This window comes from Delphinapterus leucas, chromosome 7, assembly GCF_059928025.1.
Source record: "Delphinapterus leucas isolate spDelLeu-1000000601 "Yukka" chromosome 7, BTC_Dleu_Yukka2, whole genome shotgun sequence".
NCBI lineage: Eukaryota > Metazoa > Chordata > Mammalia > Artiodactyla > Monodontidae > Delphinapterus > Delphinapterus leucas.
The window spans coordinates 87,674,612-87,697,062 of NC_143135.1; positions in this window are offsets into that span (position 1 = coordinate 87,674,612).

A 22,451-nucleotide genomic window follows, 5' to 3' on the forward strand; every position below is an offset into this window, starting at 1 on the left:
GGATATGAGATAGATCCAGAAGGGCCAGGCTGGAGTTGGTTATTTCAGAGCCTCGTGTATTAACAGCTGTTTCTTTTTGAGATAAATACCTCGTGCTCCAAATCAAAGTATTATTTAGACTGCATATATGGAAAACCCACTTTCACTTCTTAATTTCTAAGCACTTTTATTTCAAAATCCATTAGTTCTGATTTGCTTAGAAAACTGCCCTACCCCTCTCCTATAAGGAGTTTTGAGGGAGGTCTCACTTCCTAAATAAAACTGAGTTTGCTCAGATTAATATGATTACCAGTGTAATGATTTAAGAACACAAATCAGATCACATCACTCCTCTGCTTAAAACCTTCTTTGGCTCCTTATGTCTATGGAATAAATTTCAAATGCTATAGTACAAATGTCAGTACAATCTGACACCCTTGCCATCACTTCTTTCTTTTCTCATTTCTTACCCCTTTTCACCTCTCACCCTTTTCTCCCTCTCATTGAACTATTTGCACTTCAAGAACTTGTCTTGACCTCTCACATCTTCATGGCTTTGAACCTGCTGTTTCCATTGCCTGGGAAATTTTCCTTCTATATTTTCCAACCTACTGCTTTATACTTACTTATCTAGTGCAGGGTGCATAGTAAATACCCAATAAATATTTGTTGAGGAAATAAATCTTCAACACTTACATTAATAATTAAATCAGGGAAATCTTCCTGACTTTATTACTCTTTACCTAGCTACCGCCACACACCAATCACACACAAAGGGTTAAGTGCACCTTCTGTAGTAGTAACAGATAACATTTATTGAGTGCTTACTTGTTTATTGAGTGCTTACTTCATATCAGACACTATTCTAAGCATTTTACACATACTAATTTACTTAAATCTTCATAATAATCCTGCAGGGTAGATTTCCTCACACCTTACTTTCCAAATTGGAAAACCAAGCCACAGAGATGTTAAATAACTTGTTAAACAGCTGTTAAGAAGTGAAGCCAAGCTTGGAACCTGGGGAGTCTGCTCCAGAACCAGTGCTCTTAACCACTTGGATGTACTGTCTCTCCTGTGTGTGGTTTCTTCTCTTTATAGCATGTATTACACTATACTATTATTATCTGTTTTACTTGCCTGTAAGCTCCTTGAAATTGAAGGTTATATTTATTTGTCTTCTTTGTGCCAGGCACAGAAGTATGCTTTCAATGATTTTTTTTTCAATGACTTACCTTTGAAGGAATGAATGAATAAAGTATTAGAAACAACCATCTTCATTATGCTGCACAGTAATAAGGAAGATGCTCTGATAGCGAAGAAACAGTCCTAGGCTAGTCCTGTCATCCCTTAGATAGTAAAAACTATTTTCCCTTCACTGGGAATGTTATGTTGTAGAAAAGGGTGATGCCAAAAATCAAAAGTGATGACAAGGCAGTTGAAGGAGTGTGATGACCATGTCTGACACAAGCAGGATGTATCCAGAAGATTTTGAAACAAACCATTAAGCAAAGTACTAAGAATAGCAACATTTAACAGCTGGGAAATACCAATAGCAGACCTTTAACAGGAACCGATCTAAGAATGAATCCAAAATGTTTTGCCAACCATTAGATTGAATAACAGTGAATAAGGTTAGCTGTAAAGTGAGATGTCTATGAAAGGTGTTCATTCAGTGTATATTTATTGTGCGCCTGCTATGTGCCAGACACCGTGCCAGGTGCTTGGAATATGGTTGAGTCCACAGGTATAGTCCTTGCAAGCCCCAAAATGCACACAAGAATCATTGGCAGTGCTATCCAAATATCCTAGAGCCAAGCTGCAAACAGATAGCCCACAGAGTGAATTCAGGCATGTTTTTCAACGTATACACTCTTTTTTTTCAAACTTGTTGCCAACCTTTAAAATCAAGATAGTTTACATAAAAATCTCTGTCGTCTTGAAAAAAATCAGAAAATATTGTCAACACTCAGCTCAATTTCTGCAAGGCAACAATCAGTTAAAACTGAGTTGTAGCTGTTATTACATTTCATGCTCACAACAACCCTATGATTGTCCTGTCACCACTGTCCCTAATGCTGGGGAACCACTAACAGGTAAGGCAATGGAAAATGAAAAACTGGCAAGAGAGGGAGAGAATAGGGCAGAGTAAAATGAGAAACACCGTGTGTGTGTGTGTGTGTGTGTGTGTGTGTGTGTGTGTGTGTGTGTGTGTTTAAAGCCAAAGTAATAAGAGGTTTTCAACAAGAGAAAAGATTGACAGTGTCTAATGTTGTAAGAGATCAAGCCCTCTCCGAGGTAACTAGGAGCCTTGATAGAAGAGAGCTTTTGACTTTACTTAATTATCAAGGTCAGATGTGGGGCTTTCTTTATCATCCTTGTTTAGAATCTCAAAAGGGGCTGTTTCCTTACAGAACATAATCCCAGTTCTAAGAGTGGAAGCTTATGAAGTGGAAGACATGGGAGTTAGGGAAGGGAGGAAGGAAGAGATAGAGGATGTTAGGAGTTCAGGCTAGAAAATGAGCTAGGGACCAGACCGTGAAGGACCTTAGATTCTATGGTAAATATTTGGTTATTTCCTAGGGAAAGTGGTAGAAAGGGAACTGGCATCTGTTGAATGCCTGCCATGTGTTAGGTATACCTTACATACATTATCTCATTTAACCTTGACCATCACCAAAGATGTGGGTGTTATACTCACTTTAAATATGAAGATGAGGCTCAGAGAATTGTTAAGCAATTTTCTGAAGTCACACAACCAAAAAGTGATGGAGTCAGGATTTGAACCCAGGCCTGATTGAATCCAAAGGCCATATGCTTATGATGTGAACAGTATTATAATATTATTAACAATAAATACCATTCATTGAGAGTTAGCTTTGTAGAAATATGGATTAGGTAGCCAAACACTTTGCTAAGCGTTTTACGCACTATCAAAATATTTGAAACAAAACTAAGGGCTTTATGCCCACCCTACAAATGAAGAGCCTGATACTCAGAGATATCAAGCTACTTGTCAAAGATTATATAGCTATTGAGTCCAAGAGCCAGAATCAAACCCAGGGCCCCCAAACCTATGTTCTTAACTGCTACACTTAATGGTATTGTCTTAGGTTTTTTCCTTATGAATGAAGAGCATCGTACATTGTGTTGCATCCATTTCATGTGAGATAAAACTAGATATGACCCTAAACCCTTCTGCTTAGTCCATGGTAAGCTTGCTTGCTGGTCAGAGGCTTAACTTAATCATTTAAAAAAATGTATTTTTTTTGATATTTTAATAAATAGCACAAAAAAGGAAGAAAAAGGTGTTTTCCATCGAAGTTTAGGTTGCTCTGTAAGCCAGGCTAAGTTAATTAACTAATGATTATTTATTGTCTACCACATGCCTCGTGCTCCTGCCTGTCCTTCAAAGGTAAGCACAATCTGTGACACTTCTCTCCCCCACAGATCACTTTGGGTTTAAAAATTTTTTTCTCTTTGTTTTTCCTAGGCATTTCAATTGACTGAATGTTTTTTAGCTCTGTCTACATGTTTATGTTATAATCCTCTCCAGAGATTTGTGGAAACTAGCTCTTTTAATTATACTCCTGTTTCTCTGCTAGATCTGCTGCACAGTTATTATCTTGCTGATATGGTAGAGTTAGGGAGCTCAGTAGATTCAGGAATCTGTGCAAGATTGCTCGACTAATAAGTGGTGGAACAGCATTCTAGTCCACTTGTTACTCTCAAAACTGTGAGACTTAAATTCTTAACCTTAAATCCTATTTAAATTATAAATGAAAATCACCTGTTGCATACTTGCAATATAAAATAACAGAAAATGGTACTGGTAATTAAACAAAAATATGACTTATTTTTTAATAGTGCTTATGTCAAATAAAAAGAACTTAGAGATGAACATTCTGAAAGAATTTTTACTTTAAAGCATATTTTTCAAAGCATCTTATATGCAACACTAGTCCCTTAAGATGCTTTTAGGGAAAAAAGGGTTCCATAGTGAAGGGTTTCATTGGAAATACTGCTAACGTGTATTAGCACTTACTACGGTCCCTTGCCCCCAACTTTCTTTTTTCTTCACTGCCAGCTTTTGGAGAAGGGAATCCATATGAACTGCCTCCACTTTTTCATTGCCTTCCTTGTAAATATGAGATACCTTCCATGATTTCCCAAAGATCAAATGCAAATAGCTTCTATAATCAATTCAAGGATAACTCTTTGTAGCATATGATCAGCCACTCTTCTCTTGGCAGCTATGACACTGTACTTCTCATTCATTCATTTCACAAATCTATATCAATTACCCAGTTGTGCTTGCTACCATCTTAAGCACTGATGGTACAAAATGAACAATTTAGACATGCTTTCTACTCTCCTGAAGCTTACATTCCAGTTGCTCTCCTATTCCTCTGAATTCTCTAAGTCACCTTCACTGGATCCTCTTTTCCTACTCATATGTTTAATATATGCATCTCCCAAGCCCCAATCATTTCTCTTTTTCCAACATACACTTGTACATGCAGTCTCTCTTACTCTTTCTCTCCCCACCTGCCCCCCCCGTTGAAGTGTCATGACTTTTGATCCCACAAATGACTTTTGATCCCACAAATGTTTGTCAAATAAGTGAATTTATGATTTTCCTAATACTGGATATAATTATAGCACTTATACTGTTATTTTTATTCAAAATGTAGATTGTTATATTACCCACAAATGGAATGAGGAGGAGGTTTTTTGCCCCCATGATAAATAGTTCTGTGTTGAGTGAGGGAAAGGCAGAAGTGGATTTCAGAGGACTGTATCATACATAGGAAAAAGACAATGTAAGCAATTAGCAAATAGTTATTGAGAACTATTCAATTTCCTGTTAAGAAGTTATTAGGAAGATGGCAGGTTAAAATTTTACCATAGAACTTCTCTCCCAAAGCATATCACAAAATGAGCAAAAAGGGTGTTTAAAAAAATTACCAACTGTCACCAAAGAAGGAAAAGAGCATAACCTAAGCTTGTGGTTCTTAAGCTTGGGTCTCAAGCATTGAAACCACCTTGGGAGCTTTTTATAATTGTACTTGGATTTCGTATCCAAAGAGTCTAATTTAACTGGTCTGGGGTGCAGCCTGAATGTCAGAATTTTTTAAAACTCCATAGCTGCATCCAAGGTTAGAAAACATTGACCTAAGTAAAACATTTCAGAACCTGGTTGTTGAGGGGGTGAAAAAGATTCTGGAGAGTAGTAAAAAAGAGTAGTAGGGCTGTATTTCTTACCTCACTACAAATCCTAGAGGATGAACTTCTAAATTGGCCAAATAGAACTCTCCCTAGTATCACTAAATCTAGAAAGAAACAAAATGGGTAAGTATCCTTATTTTTTCTCCCTTCCTTCTGACCGTTGATTAACAGGAACTATTGCTGGAGAGAAATAGGTGATAATACCTCTTCCTTATGAGCAGAGAGGCTCCATAACTGCAGTTCAAGAAATGATCTAAGCTTAAAGGTTTTCCCTTACTGGAATGGCCTCCACCCCAACTAGAAGCAGAGAATCCTAATACAGAATATATAACAAAATCTCAAAAGAGATAAGAGAATGAACAAGATGAAACAAATGGCTTGACAACAATGCAAAAATGCTACAGCACAACATGAAATCATGAATTAGATGCAAAAGATAGAGTCCAACCTAAATGAAAATATAAAGTAAAGGAACAGAAAATTCATAAATTCTGCATTCTATAGAACAACTTAATATGAACCCATATTCAGTGAACAAGAGCTCAAAGATGAAAAGAGAGGTTGAGTGCTTAAGAAAATAAAATGACCAAAACCAATGTCATTACAGAAAAATTAAATAAATTTGACACAAAAATTTAATTTTAAGATCAAAAGAGCACACTCTGTTCTTGGTAAATTTAAAATAAAATGCTTAACACAAAGATATATTAAAATGCTTAACGCAAAGATATATATTAAAGTACTCAACTTCAAGTTTCCACTATCATGCAAGTTCCATGAATGCATGATGTTTTGTTCACTCTTATAATACCAGTGCTTGGAACCCAGTCTGGGAAGTTGTAGGTGCCCAGTAAATATTTGTTGATTGAATGAAAGGATGAAGAAAAATTTCTTCACTTATTCAGGAATAAAAAGCAAATTATTGAATTTCTGGTTTTGCTTATAAGGAGCTTAGGAGTCACCACTAGCTCTTAACAAGTAAAAAGCTGAATGGACTGAAAAGTAAACCACCCTTCTTAGATCCATAAGAAGGGAGGACACAAGTCAAATGGCTGCCCCCAAGATTGAGAGGCAGGCAGGCAAATACAGGCAGGGAGCCACAGCTTACTGGAGCAAAGACTCACAAGCAGAAACTTGCCACTGGAACCAGTGCCAGTGTAGGAAAACCTGAACTGTAATTGATTAATTGCTGGAGGCTCAATGTGGATAACTCTGAAAATTAAAAACTCTAGGGATCTCAGACATAGGAGGTGTCCCACATATTGTGATATTTACTTCCAGGAGCTCAATCAGGTTCCCATACTAAGTACTGGAGTGAAATCCCTGAGGGTTTCCACCAGGGAGAAGGGAAAAGGAATCATTTTGAAATATGCCAGAGCATTCTGTTCTTCTTAATAAGGCCTGCCCTCAGGGGAAACTAGTTAACCAGAGCCTAGCCTGGTGGAGTATTATCACAGCTTAAGTGACCTGGGAAAGGAAATACTCAATTCCAGCCAACTCTAGCCATCCTATTCTACATAAGTTGGGAGAAAAAAAAAAAAAAAACCTGAGGAATGCTTGTGAAGTTCACAGTCCAGAAGCATAGGCTCACTAAAACAGTAAGACCTGATCATAGGACTATAGGACACTTCCCCTCCCACACACCTCACCATCACATTACTAAAGGCCTACTTACAGCAGTTCCTTTTACCCAGTACACCATGTCTGGCTATCAAGATAAAGTTACCAGGCATAACAAAAGGCAAAAAACCCAGCTGGAAGAGCCAGAGCAAGCATCAGATCCAGACAAGGCAGGGATGTTTGAATTATCAGACCAGGAACTTGAAACAACTATGACTAATATAGTAAGGGCTCTAATGATAAAGTAGACAGCATGTAAGAACAGATGGGCAATGTAAGCAGAGAGGTAGGTAATCCCAAGAAAGAACCAAAAAGAAATTCTAGAGATAAAGAAAACCCACCATAACAGCTCATTAGTAGGTTGGATAATGCTGGGGAAAAACCCTCTACACTAGGTTATATATCAATAGAATCCTTAAAAACTGAAAAGGAAAGAAAACAAAGGCTGAAAAAAAAAACCAGAATATCCAAGGACTGTGGGACAACTACAAAAGGTGTAACAAACACATAATGGGAGTACCAGAAGGAGAAGAAAGAGAGGAATAGAAGAAATATTTGAAACAATAATAACTGAGAATTTCCCCAAATTAATGTCAGACACCAAACCAGGAATCCAAGAAGCTTGAGAAGACCAAGCAGAATAAATGCCAACAAATGACACCTACGCATATTATTTTCAAATTATAGAAAATGAATGATGAAGAAAAAAATCCTGGAAGAAACCAGAGGAAGAAAACTTACTTATAGACAAGCAAAGAGAACAATTACGTCTGACTTCTCAGAAACTATGCTAATAAGAGAGTGGAGGGAAATATTTAAAGTGTTGAGAGAAAAAAAAAGCCGACAACCTAGAATCCTGTACCCTGAAAAACATTATCATTCAAAAGTAAAGGAGAAATAAAAACTTTCTCAGAGAAACAAAAATTGAGGGAATGTGTTGCCAGTAGACCTGCCATGTATGAAAAGTTAAAAGAAGTTCTTTAGAGACAGGGAAAATAATATAGATCAGAAATTCAGTTCTACATTTTAAAAAAGAAAGAACATCAAAGAAGGAATAAGTGAAGATAAAATAAAAACTTTTTTCTTATTCTTTATTGGTCTAACAGATAACAGTTTATTAAAAATAATAATAGCAATAATGTATTTGGTTATGTATGCTTATGAATATGTCATACGTATGCTTATGTATGCTTATATATAAGATAAATAAATGATAGGAGAAAGAAATTAAGAATATTTTGTTACTATAAGGTACTCACTACCTGTGAAGTGGTGTAGTGTTATCTGAATGTGGATTTGGCTTAGTTATAAAAGTATATTGCAAATTCTAGGGCAAGCACTAAGAATAGTTTTTAAAAAAGTATAACTGATGTGCTAAGAGGAGAAAATGTGAACATAAAAAATGGTCAGTTAAAACTACAAGAGGCAGAAAAAGAATGGAAGACAAAAATAGGAACAAAGAATAAGGGCAACATATGCAACACAGTAACAATGATGGTAGAGATTAATCCAACTATATCAGCAATCACTTTGGATGTCAGTGGTCTAAATGCACCAATTAAAAAACAGATTTTCAGAATGGATCAAAAACCATGACCCAACTATACATTATTTGCAAGAAACCTACTTTAAATATAACGATACATTTAGATTAAAAGTAAAGGGATGGAGAAAAATATACCATGCTAACACTAATCAAAATAAAGTAGGAGTAGCTATATTAATTTCAGACAGAGCAGACTTCAAAGTAAGGACAGTTATGGATAAAGAGGGCATTACATATGATAAAAGACTCAATTCCCCAAGAAGACGTTACAATTATTAACATGTAAGTGCCGAACAACAGAGTGTCAGACTATGTGAGGCAAAAAAATGCAAGGAGAAATAGATGAATTCATTATTCATAGTTAGAGACTTCAACACTCCTCTCTCCCTTTCTGTCTCAGAAAGGGATAGATCCAGCATGCAGAAAATCAGTATGGACATAGATGACCTCAACTGGATATAATTTTCTTCTATAGACTACTTTACCCAACAACAGCACATTACACATTTTTCTCAAGATCACATGGAATAATCACCAAGACAGACCACATTCTTGGCTATAAAACACACCTTAACAAACTAGGAATAGACAGGGAATTTCTTCATTTGATAAAGACTATCTATAAAAAACCTGCAGCTAACTTCATACTTAGTGATGAGAAACCCAAAGCTTTTCCACTAAGATCAGGTGTAAGGCACTTTTTGTCCCTTCTCACCACTTCTTTTCAACGTCATGCTGGAATTTCTTGCTAATTCAATAAGGCAAGAAAAGGAAATTAAAAGTATACAGATTGGGAAGGAAGACAGAAAATTGTCTTATTTGCAGATGACCTGATCATCTATGTAGAACATCAAAAGAATCAATAAAATAACTCCTTGACCTAATAAGTGACATAGCAAGGTTGCAGAATACAAAGTTAATATACAAGTCAGTTGCTTTCCTATGTACCAATAATGAACAAGTGGAATTTGAAATTAAAAACAGAATAACATTTACATTAGCAACCCACAAATGAAATACTTAGGTATAAATCTAACAAAATATATGCAAGATCCATATGAGGAAAACTGTAAAACTTTGATGAATGATATTAAAAAAGAACTAAATAAATGGAAGGATTTCCATGATCATGGATAGGAAGACAATATTGTTAAGATATAAATTATCCCCCCGCTTGATCTATGGATTCAATGTAATCCCAATCAAAATCCCAGCAATTTATTTTATAGATATCAATAAACTTACAAAGTTTATATGGAAAGGCAAAAACCCAGAATAGCCAACACAATATTTAAAGAAGAACAAAGTTGGAGTACTGATGCTACTCGACTTCAGGACTTACCATGAAAATATAGTAATTAAGACCGTGTGGTATTGGTGAAAGTATATACAAGTAGATCAGTGAAACAGAATAGAGAGCCCAGAAATAGGCCCCCCATAAATATAGCTAAATTGTCTTTGGAAAAGGGGCAAAGACCATATGATGGAGCAAAGTTAGTCTCTTCAACAAATGGTACTGGAACAACTGAACATCCATATGCAAAAAAACAAAAACAAAAAGAAACCTAAACACAGACCTTACACCCTTCACAAATATTAACTCAAAGTGGATTATAGACCTAAATGTAAAATGCAAAACTATAAGGAGAAAACCTAGGTGGTGATGTCTTTTTAGATACAGCACCAAAGGCATAATTGATAAAAGAAATAATTAATAAATTAAAAACTTCTGCAGTGCAAAAAACAGTATCAAGAGAATTAGAAAAACAAGCCACAGGTTGGTAGAAAATATTCACAAAAGACACATCTGATAAAGAAATGTCATCCAAAATAAAGAAAACTCAAAACTCAACAGTAAGAAAACAGACAACCTGATTGAAAATTGGGCCAAAGCACTTAATAGACACCTCACTAAGGAAGATATACAGATGGCAAATAAGCATAAGAAAAGCATAAGAAAAGATGCCCCACGTGATATGTCATCAGTGAAATATAAATTAAAACAACAGCGAGATACCACTACACACCTATTAGAATGGCCAAAATCCAGAACAGTGACAACACCAAATACTGGTGAGGCTGTGCAACAACAGCAACTCTCATTCATTGTTAGTGGTACATCCACTTTGGAAGACAGTTTGGCCGTTTCTTACAAAACTAAACATACTCTTACCATATGATCCAGTAATTGCACTCTTTGGTATTTACCCAAAGGAGTTGAAAATTTATGTCCACACAAAAACCTGTACATTGATGTTTACAGCAGCTTTATTCATAATTGCCAAACCTTGGAAGCAACCAGGATGTCCTTCAGTAGGTGAATGGATAACTAAACTGTAGTATATCAGACAATGGAACAGCATTCAGTACTAAAAAGAAATGAGCTACCAAGCCATGAAAAGACATGGAGGAACTTAAATGCATATTACTATGTGAAAGAAGCCACACTGAGAAGGCTACATACCGTATGATACCAACTATATGACATTCTGGAAAAGGCAAAACTATGGAGACAATAGAAAGATCAGTGATTGCCAGTGGTGGGGGAGGAGAGGAGATGAATAGGCAGAGCACAGAGGACTTTCAGGGCAGTGAAAATACTCTGTGTGATATTATAAAGATGGATATATGTCATTATACATTTGTCCAAACTTTTTAAATGTACAAAACCAAGAGTGAACCCTTAAGTAACTATGGATTTTGTGTGATTACAATTGTCAATGTAGGTTCATCCTTGGTAAAAAAAAATGTACCATTCTGGTGAGTGAAGTTGATAAAAGGGGAGGCTATACATTTATTGGGGCAGAGGGTATATGGGAAATCTGTATACCTTCCTCTCAGTTTTATTGCAAACCTAAAACTGCTCCAAAAAGTCATCTTAATAAAAAGCAAATTACCTACAAGGGGAAAGGGTTGATTGAGGCTGGCTTCATACTTCTCCACAGAGCGTCAAGAAATGTATCTAGCCAAAATGGCATTATGATATAAAGGCGGCAAACAGACATTCGCAAACAGTTTGGAGAACACAGCATTACTGAAAGAATATTTTGACAAATAAATCTAGCCATTTAAGAAGTGAATCAAAATAAAGAATTCAGGAATATAGAAATCATAGTAAAAGACTGGTGGGTAAGCACTGAGTCAATTTAAGTATAAAACCAATATAAATTAATTATGGGGTATGGAAACAGGACAAGAAATGAGCATGGTTAAATATTGACAATGTAAAGATAAAAAAAAATAAAAGTTTTTTGAGAGATCAAAGGAAGAGTCTAGGAAAGAAGACCATTAACGTCTTTTAAAGCATGGCATCAATGAATATTAACTAAAATTGATAATTATGTTTTTAAAAAATGACAGGTCATTAATATTTTATAGTCTCTCTTTGTCTCCCTCAATCCGTACAATTCCTTCAATTTATTTAAATGTTTTTAAAATAAACTTCAAGGGAAATAGAATTTAATTATTTTTCTATCCATCCATCCATCCATCCATAAACACATTCATGAATTCATCCAGCTATCTTTAGTAGGAAATACCTTGAATTATTTTCTTCTAATATTAATAACAATAATTTATGCATAGTGTGGTTTAAAGTGATTTTAAAACTTTAGTTTTCTGGAGTTCTTGATCCTTTTTAATTACCACGTATTATTTTTACAAAAACAATACAGCAACTTTTGTTTAAAACAAAAAATATTTAGAAGCTAATTTGCTAAGATGTTAACAGTAATTAATTCTGGGTGCAGGAATCTTTTAATTTTTTTCTTTTACTATATATATATTTTTTGTTTCTAAAAAGCATAAACAACATATTTTTAAAATAAAACATCTTTAGAAATTTGTTTAATCAACAGAACATTGGCAAACAGGAACATTTACTAAGTTTCACTTTCAGAATGAAATTTAAGATGAATTTTTCCCTAGATTTCTAAATTTTAATAGTGGGGAGTTTGATAGAAGTTATTAGAATGTTTAATAAGAATAATTGCAAGAAAGAAAGTTACATTTGGGAACTAAAGGGAAGGGAAAAAGAGAATGATCATTTCATGAATGTGTACTATATGCTTGGTACTGGACTAAGTCCTTTATACATGATCTCATTCAGTCTTTACAATAAACCTATGAGAAATGCACTATTATTATACTTGTTTTTAAAAATGAGGAGTTTGAGGTCCTACAACATTAAATCACTTGCCAGGATTGTGTGAGCCAGGAATCTAACCCAGGTGTATAACTTCAAAGCCCTCTATATTCATTCTTTCATTTAATTATAATGATTCTGTGGATGATGTTTTCCCCTCAGATAAGAAAACTGAAGTATTAAAAGGTGAAATAATTTTCCCAACTTATGATAGGGCTGGGATTCAATTCAGACCTATATGATTCCATCAATCATGGACTTTCCAGTGGATCAACCTTTAATATTGTGTGTGTGTATGTGTGTGTGTGTGTGTGTGTGTGTTTAATAATAATTTGATTTGATTTCCATCCATTCTCCTCCCCTATTCACCTTTTCTTGGAAAACATGCTATACAGAAAGAGATAGCATGATTGATTCCTAAGGCTTTCACTTAACAACCCTATTTTATGATCTAGTAAACATGCCCTAGTCAATTTTCATTCAAGATCAAAATTGAACTTTGTGACAAGAGAGCTTTGGTTCTAGGTGTGCTTCAGAAACGAAAGAAATTGGAGAAGGGCAGAGAGTGGTGATATTCTCACAAGATAACTAAACACTGCTATTCTACTTACTTCCTTAGCAATTTTTCCTGTGGAAAACAAAACAAACCTAATAAGCTCTGGTTTCTCTGCCTGTTCAGATACCTCTTTATTTGTCCTTTCTTTTGTTTTTGAGAAAAATATATATATTTTAAGATTTAGAATAAAAGATTTCCAGTTACTGGCCAGATCAGGAGATCTTTTATAGTATGATTCTATGAAGCAATAACCAAATCCTTGTGTTTGTGAATTAGAAAATAGAAAACTTTGGAGGAGTGATTACTTTGGGACTGGTTATATGTACAGAAGTATATAATACAGAGAGTCAAATTGCTTCAGGGATGAGCAAATCAATGAATGTAGATTTTATTTTTGTATAAGAGACCAACATATCAGTTACGACTATGCTCTGATTTTATTTTACTGTTATGAACCCACATTCTGAGGTAATGGGCCATGGAAAGAAATTCCCACCATGATTTGAACTGAGTCTTTAGTTTCTTGGAGGGCATAATATGCCCTGTGAGAATTTTAAAGTCATAGATGAAAAAAATTCTTAGATGCTCTTCTGAAATTTTAAAAACAAGACTTTTTTTAAAAAAAGTTCTTCTTCAGTCAAATAGTTAATTTTAGATTACATTACTAATGGACCCGAGTGTAGCTAATCCCAAACCACAATGAGCCAAAAAGAATGTATTCATTTTGTTTGGAAATACTAGTAGAGGTTTTTTGGTGGTCGGTGTTAATTGTACCATATTTAGGCTAATGTTAAAATTGATTTGATTACCTAGAATAGTAAATGTTGACTGGTTGATTCAGGGAGACAACTGGTCTGGGATTATAACTTTTCAACTATTTGTTGTTCCTGTCGGGGATTATAACTTTGCAACTATTTGTTGTTCCTGGGTAAGGATCACTTAAATAGCAATCAACCTTGAATCTGTCCACTTCATTCTTTTTATACCTGGGTTGGGATAGCAAAACCGTTTTATGAAATGGCCATTTGAAGGAAGATTTTATAGCTGATTTTAAGTATGAATCCTAAAAACTGTTTGAAAACAATAAAGAAGACCTGCAATGTTTATTCCAGGGAAGAACAAATAGCTAGTGCATACAAATAATTTTAAATCTCCACAAGCATATTTACATTATTTTTTTGTAGTCATTGTACCTTCCTGGCATTCTCATGTACATTATTGATACCCAATAACTTGACCACCTAGCATTTTATTTAAACTGAAAGCTTATTTATCCTTAAAAATAGAAATTAAAAAGACATCTAAGATGGGTGAAGGTCATCAAATGTACAAAGTTCTAGTTATAAAATAAATAAGTCCAGGGGATGTAATGTACAACATGGCGACTATAGTTAATAGTACTGTAATGTATACTTAAAAGTTGCTAAGAGATTAGATCTTAAATATCTCATCATAAGAAGAAAACTGTAACTGTGTGTGGTGATGGATGTTAACTGAACTTACTGTGGTGATCATATTGCAGTATACACATATATTGAATCATGTTGTACACCTGAAAGTAATATAATATTATATGTCAATTATATCTCAATTAAAATAAACAGATATTAACTATATCTCAATTTTAAAAGTTTATGAATTTGCTGCTGGTACTTTCCTTTAAGAACCATTAGCACAAAGCATGGAATTAAGCAGAGAAACTCCACTTGGAATCAAGGATCTAAGTTTGCTTCCTGGCTCTACTTCCCAACTGAGTAAACACAGGCAAATTACTTAACTGCTCTGCACTTCAATTCAGATATATTTAATACTTACCTCAAGGGTTTGCTGGCTTGGCATATATGAGATGTAGGTAAAACCATGTTGAATAATGTAAAGCACGACACAGGTGGTATTTACTGTTATCTTCGGTTTACTACAGACATGAATTCCCCTGAACCTTAGCTCTAGGGTGGGAGCCTCAAGTTAATTTTGCAGTTTCTTGACTAAGTCTTGTGATAGGCACGGGCTATGGTCTGAGAGGAGAGGGTGGGGTGGGAAGGAGAGAAATGATCTTCTTTTCATCTTTCCTAAGCCATGAAAAAAGGCCTTACAAAATAAGAGAGTATGCAAATAAGAGTGAAACAATGGGAATTCACTCTCCTGTAAATTAAACTTGAGAGAACTTTTCTCTCTTCTGTGAGCTAATCATTAAGACACTGAAAGCTTTGTCCATAGTTCCAGTGATAAAATACTTCAATGTTAAATTACTGAATGACACCATAACTCAAAGAACAGAGCGGGAATAGGAGAGCAATGAGAAAAGAAAATGCTTATGTTGACATATAGCAATCCTTTAGTAATCAGCAAGGAATGGAATGAAATAAAGTATACATGAATGTTTAATGGGGTTTTAGCAAATTAAATTTTGAAGAAATATGCTTAAACATGTGGCATTGCTAAGGGCTAGCCCCATCAGGTCAGGTGAGACAGTCTTTTGTTTGCATACCCTGCGTGGCAGGGAAGAGAGAGAAATACACATTCATTTTCAAGGAACGTAGGATGTGTGAGTTAGATCAGTAATATATCTTCTGCTAAGTCTTTTGGTTAGGAACATTAGGCACCATCTACACTGAATCCATGGACAAGGTAAGAAAATAATGCTTTCTAGAAAGAAAAGACCAAGTGAAGAAAGCTTCATTGTATCACAGAATGTGTTGCTCGGTAGGGAGATATTAAGAGGGGACAAGATAAAATTACAGCAGATACTGCATTTTTTTGTTATCTTGACAAGAACAGCAGCAGGACTTAGCTTAACCAAATGTTAACACTCTTCCCAAATGCTAATGAAATACAAGTAGAAAAATTGGGGGGATTCCCAATTTAAGTATTTTATTGGCTGGTGCTTTACACATTTATCATGTGTCTTGTTTACACAGGCACCAACAAAGAATTGGAAACACATGTCCCCCCACCTACACAATCACATTCCCTGAATTGTCATAGTCATCTTGGTGTCCTTCAAGTATCCAGATCTATGTTTAGGAAAGAAGGACTGGGGGGTGGAGAGAGAGAGGAGGAAAGGAGGAATGGGGAGGGAGGAAGGGAAGGAGAAAGTAAAGGAGGGAAGGAGAGGAAAAGAAGGAAAGGAAAGGAAAAAGAAAAGAAAAGATATTGTGTGCAAACAGGCATTAGTTTGCCAAATCCCTAAGAAGTATGTGAAGGACTGACCTATGATTGGAAGGTAGAAAAAGATTAGGCCTAACTGCATTCATCAGAAATAGCCTATGTGGAGACGAAACACACCCAAGAACTTTACATCCTCCTCTGCAGTACACTGCAAATTGATTAGAATATCCTTTCTAACTACTGCTGCTGCCTTGCCTAAGGAAGGAAATCTATTGCAGATGAATAGTTTAGTGACTTAAAAGATAATGTGAGAGAGGAGCTCTGCTTAATTAAATTTAAAAAACAGTGTTTTCTCAAACCAGGAAAGTAATTTATAACAGGATAGGCTGACTTGATCAAGTTTTCTTATAGAGTCTTTTTCTCATAGACTGATATGGTTTGTATGCCTCTGGTAGTTCTCTGCAAAACTTCTCTGCAAAATAAAGACATTCTACTTTGACTTCAGGGAAATATTTTTATGTATCTCTCCATTGAAGATACAGTCTCGTATGTCAAAGATTTTCCTATTTATTTTATGAATCTCTCCACCTGGTAGATACAATTATATTCCATCCCGTCTTATTTTTTGAAAGAAAAAAATATTATAAAGATTGATATTTCTTAAAGCGTTCCTGCCGGAGGAATTCCATACCTCAAGTCTGGAGGTAGGAACAATGAAGAGGAGAAACCTCTAGCATTGTGCTGTCCTTCCAGTTGTGGTCAAGTGAAGTTCACCCTCATCACTTACAGGCTGTTAAAAGAACAAAATTCAACAGAGTAAATTTGAAGATCTACTTGGCTTTATTCAACTATTCATGAACCAGGCAGCATCCCATCTAGCAACTATCAGGGCACTCTGAGGAAGGCGCTATAAGAAGGAAGGCTTTTACAGAAAGGAGGATGGGCCAAGGAAGACTTAGCAAAAGAAAAGAAAGGGTTATTTGGGGGTCAGGTCATCTTCTTTTGTGGGGGAAGGGAACAAGTGTTTTATCATGCAGTTTACCTAGTGTGGATCAGGAAGTTTCAGGTCGATTGTTTTAAAGGTCACATTTCTGGGAAGGGTTGAAACTGCAATTAAATCTTGATTTGCTGTGGGTAGGGAGCAAATGACTTCATTTTGGGCGTTCATTTCTTTTTAAAAAAAATTTATTTTATTTATTTATTTATTTTTGGCTGCATTGGGTCTTCGTTGCAGTGCGCGGACTTCTCATTGCGGTGGCGTTTCTTTGGGGGAGCCCGGGCTCGAGGCGCGTGGGCTTCAGTAGTTGTGGCACTCAGTTAAGATGACTTAGTTGCTTCATGGCATGTGGGATCTTCCCGGACCAGGGCTCAAACCCATGTCCCCTGCATTGGCAGGCAGATTCTTAACCACTGTGCCACCAGGGAAACCCCATTAATTTCTTTTTTTTTTTTTTTGTGGTACGCGGGCCTCTCACTGCTGTGGCCTCTCCCGTCGCGGGGCACAGGCTCCGGACATGCAGGCTCAGCAACCATGGCTCACGGGCCCAGCCGCTCCACGGCATGTGGGATCTTCCCGGACCGGACCACGAACCAGCGTCCCCTGCATCGGCAGGCGGACTCTCAACCACTGCGCCACCAGGGAAGCCCCCGTTAGTTTCTTTTTAACGAGGTCTTGTGTAGGAAAAAATCTTTTCACAAGGATGGCTGAGGAGCTGTCCCTACTCACTCAATGGTTTCCATTAAATGTATTAAAGTTACGGCATTTCCTTCAGATATACAGTCAAATGCAACATGTTTAGGTGGACGCTTCCTCATCCCCCATTACATTGGCTCCTCTTCTTTCCTCTCAGTTTTACTACCTTTCTGTCAACCCCCAAAAGTAAAAACGTGACTCCTACCTTTTCCTCAATCTCCATGTTAAATCAGTTAAGTAATGCTCAAACATGCATCTTCTTCTAACCTCAGCGAGTGCACGTGCGTGCACGCGCGTGTGCGCACACACACACACACACACACACACACTCCTCTTCTTCTCAGTGCTTGGATTCTTACAAGCTGGCCTTCATACCTCCATTCTCTTCATGTCCAACCCTCCTACAGATCCTGTGATTTGTGTGTAGGAGGGTTATCAGAAAGTGCTCACAGAAACATCTGTGAGGGAATAAAGGAAGCAGGATTGGGCAGATGGAAATGTAAAATTGCAACTTAGTTGCAACAGAGGCCTTAACCAATTCCACAGGGAACTCTGAAGGGCTGGACCTTCAGAGATATCCACAATTGAGGCAAGTGGGCTGGGCCCTTGTAATCCCACAGAGAGCTGTCATTAGAGGTGGGCTGCCTATGGAGATGTAGGCATAATCTTGGGCAAGGTAGCTCTCTTTAGCCACCATGCCCTCCTCAGGCTATGGCTGTAGCATTTGTCTATTTACCACCAAAACTGTGCATAAGAATACCAAAAAATTCCCCAGTTGGTCACCTGGGGTCCTAAATAGACTGCATACTGGCCCAGAGAATGGCACTTGCAGGGTATTGTCTCTGAAAGCTCTCAGTTGGTGATACTGTTTGAGGCCTTGTGGGCAGGAAAGGCAAACCCTACCTGGAATATGTGGCACTTCTAGTCAAGGTGAATTGTTGCCTCTTTCAGTGTGGAGGGAATCAACTGTAATAAATCTGCTAAGAGGCTAATTGATCTCTTCAAGAGATAGTGCTGTAACAGGGACTCAGCATGGGTTTCTGTTTTTGGCAGGGGGGCATTTGGCAGTGGTAGTAACTGAATCAACCCTGGTGATTGGGAGCCTGTGCAATTGGGCCCATGAGTATCCTCTATGGCTTTTCTTTATATAAACCAATTGTACTAGCACTTATTTTTCCAGTGGCAAATGTAGGCTGACATCAAATGGCTAGGCCATTCTGTCTACTTGGGGGTTAAGTGCCTCTTCTGTGGGTGTATGCTCTCTGGTGGCGATAACATGTGACACAAAGATCTTTACCATTTGTACTCTCTCCCATTTGTCTGTCCACATGCCTCCTCCCCAAACTTGTACACAATCTCCCAATCTTTCTCCTTCATGCCCCTGCCAAGTCAATCATCACTGCCATGGGTTTATATTCTTTCCTTGGCCTACTGTTCTTTTCATACAAAGTGGATGACCAGTACACTATCCAAAGATTCCCCATCACTAGCTTGCTTACATTCTCTTCTTATTCTTATGCTTAACTCCAGATATACCCCTTCTATCTTAAGATGGATTGATGCTGGGAAAGGCCAGTCTTGGTAGGTCTGACAGAATGATGGACTGTTCTGGCCTCATAGTCACCTGACGTTTCACAGTCAAATCTCCATCTCTACTAGGGCCCCGTATATATTGGGATACATATATTGTAGTATGTTTGTCAAATGGTGTATAATTTTGTGTTATAGATGGCATGACCCTAGGATCTACTTGTGATTCTTCTATGGCTGCTTTCCAAAAATTCCACACAGTGTCTTTTCCCACCAGAGGTACAGTAGGGTCTGCTGGGTTGTATGAGTCATATGGCCCGAGTGGCAAGGCTATTGACACCACAGCCTGGACCTGTGCAGGGCATGTCCTTGCTCCAGGTCTCACTCAAAGCTGGCAGCATTATGGGTCACTCAGTAAATGGGCAGAGTAGTATTTCCAGTTGGGGAATATGCTGACTCCAGAATTCAATAAAGAAGTTTTGTGTTTCTTTTTTCATGGTCAGAGGGACAAGATGTAATAATTTGTACTTTACTTTGATAAGATATCTTAGGCTCCCCCACTAGCTTCCTGAACATTGCACTGATCTGGCAGGTCTTCTATCTTTAGAGTGCACATATCTTACCAAGGCCTCCAATGTACTTGCCAAGGTTCTTTCTTATTTTGTTCAATGAATGTGATCTCTTCTGCCCACTGAGATATTCTGCAGAGTGTCTAGATGGTCTAGGTTCCTTTGGATTATATTAAGACAGACAGCAGGATAGCTAACATCCCTGGGGCATGACTATAACTTTATACTGATGTTTGTCCCACGTGAATGTAAATTGCTTCTAGCCCTCCTTCCAGATAGGGTAAAAAAAACCCAAAACATATTCCTCAGATTAGTAACCTTATACCAAGTACCCAAGGCCATGGTATTCAGTTTTAGCTACATCTGGCACAACAATTGGGCCTACTACTTGGTTGATTTTGCATTATCCCACTTTCATTCTGTGGGATCTATCTAATTTTTGTAGGACCCAGACTAGTGAATTAATGGAGATTCAATGTGGACACCATTTCTGTATCCTTCAGGTTTTTTAAGTTGGCAATCTTCTCTTCCATTCCTGGGAAGTAATTTTATATTCTCAACTGGGAAATTTCAGAGGTTTCCACTTGGCCTTCTCTAGAGTCATAGTTTGTACTTCATAGGCCAAGGAACCAATGTTGAGGAGATGACCATGGATCAAGTAGATGCACTCTGAGTCAAACCTTTTTATTATCTGGACCCCATAAGCCTCACTCTAAAAAACAAGTCAAGGATGGGTAATCAGGCTCTAAGCCCTGATTATCCATTCATGATTTCTTTTGATTTACAAAATTTAACAATATCTTTATTGGCTGTCCATTTATATTGCCCATAGGGGTGCCATGTTCTATTAACCTAGCAGTTCTCAAGTTGTGATTTCAAACTACCAGCATCAGTATCAAAAGAGAGCTTATTTACAATGCAGTTTATCAAGTTCCACCTCAGACCTACTGAATCAGAAATCTGGAGGGTGAGGTCCAGCAAGTTGTGTTTTAGAAACTCTCCAGATGATTTTGGTGCATGCTCAAATTTGAGAAAAATTATATTAACCATTACCTTAGCTCTCTTTGAGTCAGGTCTCTCTGACATCCACTCTCAGTTTTTTTTTTTTTTAACATCCTTATTGGAATATAATTGCTTTACAATGGTATGTTAGTTTCTGCTTTATAACAAAGTGAATCAGCTATACATATACAGATATCGCCATATCTCCTCCCTCTTGCGTCTCCCTCCCACCCTCCCTATCCCACCCCTCTAGGTGGTCACAAAGCACCGAGCTGATCTCCCTGTGCTATACGGCTGCTTCCCACTAGCTATCTATTTTACATTTGGTAGTGTATATATGTCCATGCCACTCTCTCACTTCATCCCAACTTACCCTTCCCACTTGCCATGTCCTCAAGTCCATTCTCTATATCTGCATCTTTATTCCTGTCCTGCCCCTAGGTTCTTCAAAACCATTTTTTTTCTTAGATTCCATATATATGTGTTAGCATACGGTATTTGTTTCTCTCTTTCTGACTTACTTCACTCTGTATGACAGTCTCTAGGTCCATCCACCTCACTACAAATAACTCAGTTTCATTTCTTTTTATGGTTGAGTAATATTCCATTGTGTATATGTGCCACATCTTCTTTATCCATTCATCTGTCGATGGACACTTAGGTTGTTCCATGTCCTGGCTATAGTAAATAAAGCTGTAATGAACATTGTGATACATGACTCTTTTTTTTTTTTTTTATTAATTAACTTATTTATTTATTTTTGCCTGTGTTGGGTCTTTGTTTCTGTGCAAGGGCTTTCTCTAGTTGTGGCAAGCGGGGGCCACTCTTCATCGTGATGCGGGGGCCTCTCACTATCACGGCCTCTCTTGTTGCAGAGCACAGGCTCCAGACACGCAGGCTCAGTAGTTGTGGCCCACAGGCCCAGTTGCTCCGCACCATGTGGGACCTTCCCAGACCAGGGCTTGAACCCGTGTCCCCTGCACAGGCAGACAGATTCTCAACCACTGCGCCACCAGGGAAGCCCCCATGACTCTTTTTGAAATATGGTTTTCTCAGGATATATGCCCAATACTGGGATAGCAGGGTCGTATGGTAGTTCTATTTTTAGATTTTTTTTTTTTTTTTTCTGTGCGCGGGCCTCTCACTGTTGTGGCCTCTCCCGTTGCGGAGCACAGGCTCCGGACGCGCAGGCTCAGCGGCCATGGCTCACGGGCCCAGCCGCTCCGTGGCATGTGGGACCTTCCCGGACTGGGGCACGAACCCGTGTCCCCTGCATCGGCAGGCGGACTCTCAACCACTGCGCCACCAGGGAAGCCCTATTTTTAGATTTTTAAGGAACCTCCATACTGTTCTTCATAGTGAGTGTATCAATTTACATTCCCACCGACACTGCGAGAAGTTGCCCGTTTCTCCACACCCTCTTCAGCATTTATTGTTTGTAGATTTTTTGATGATGGCCATTCTGACTGGTGTGA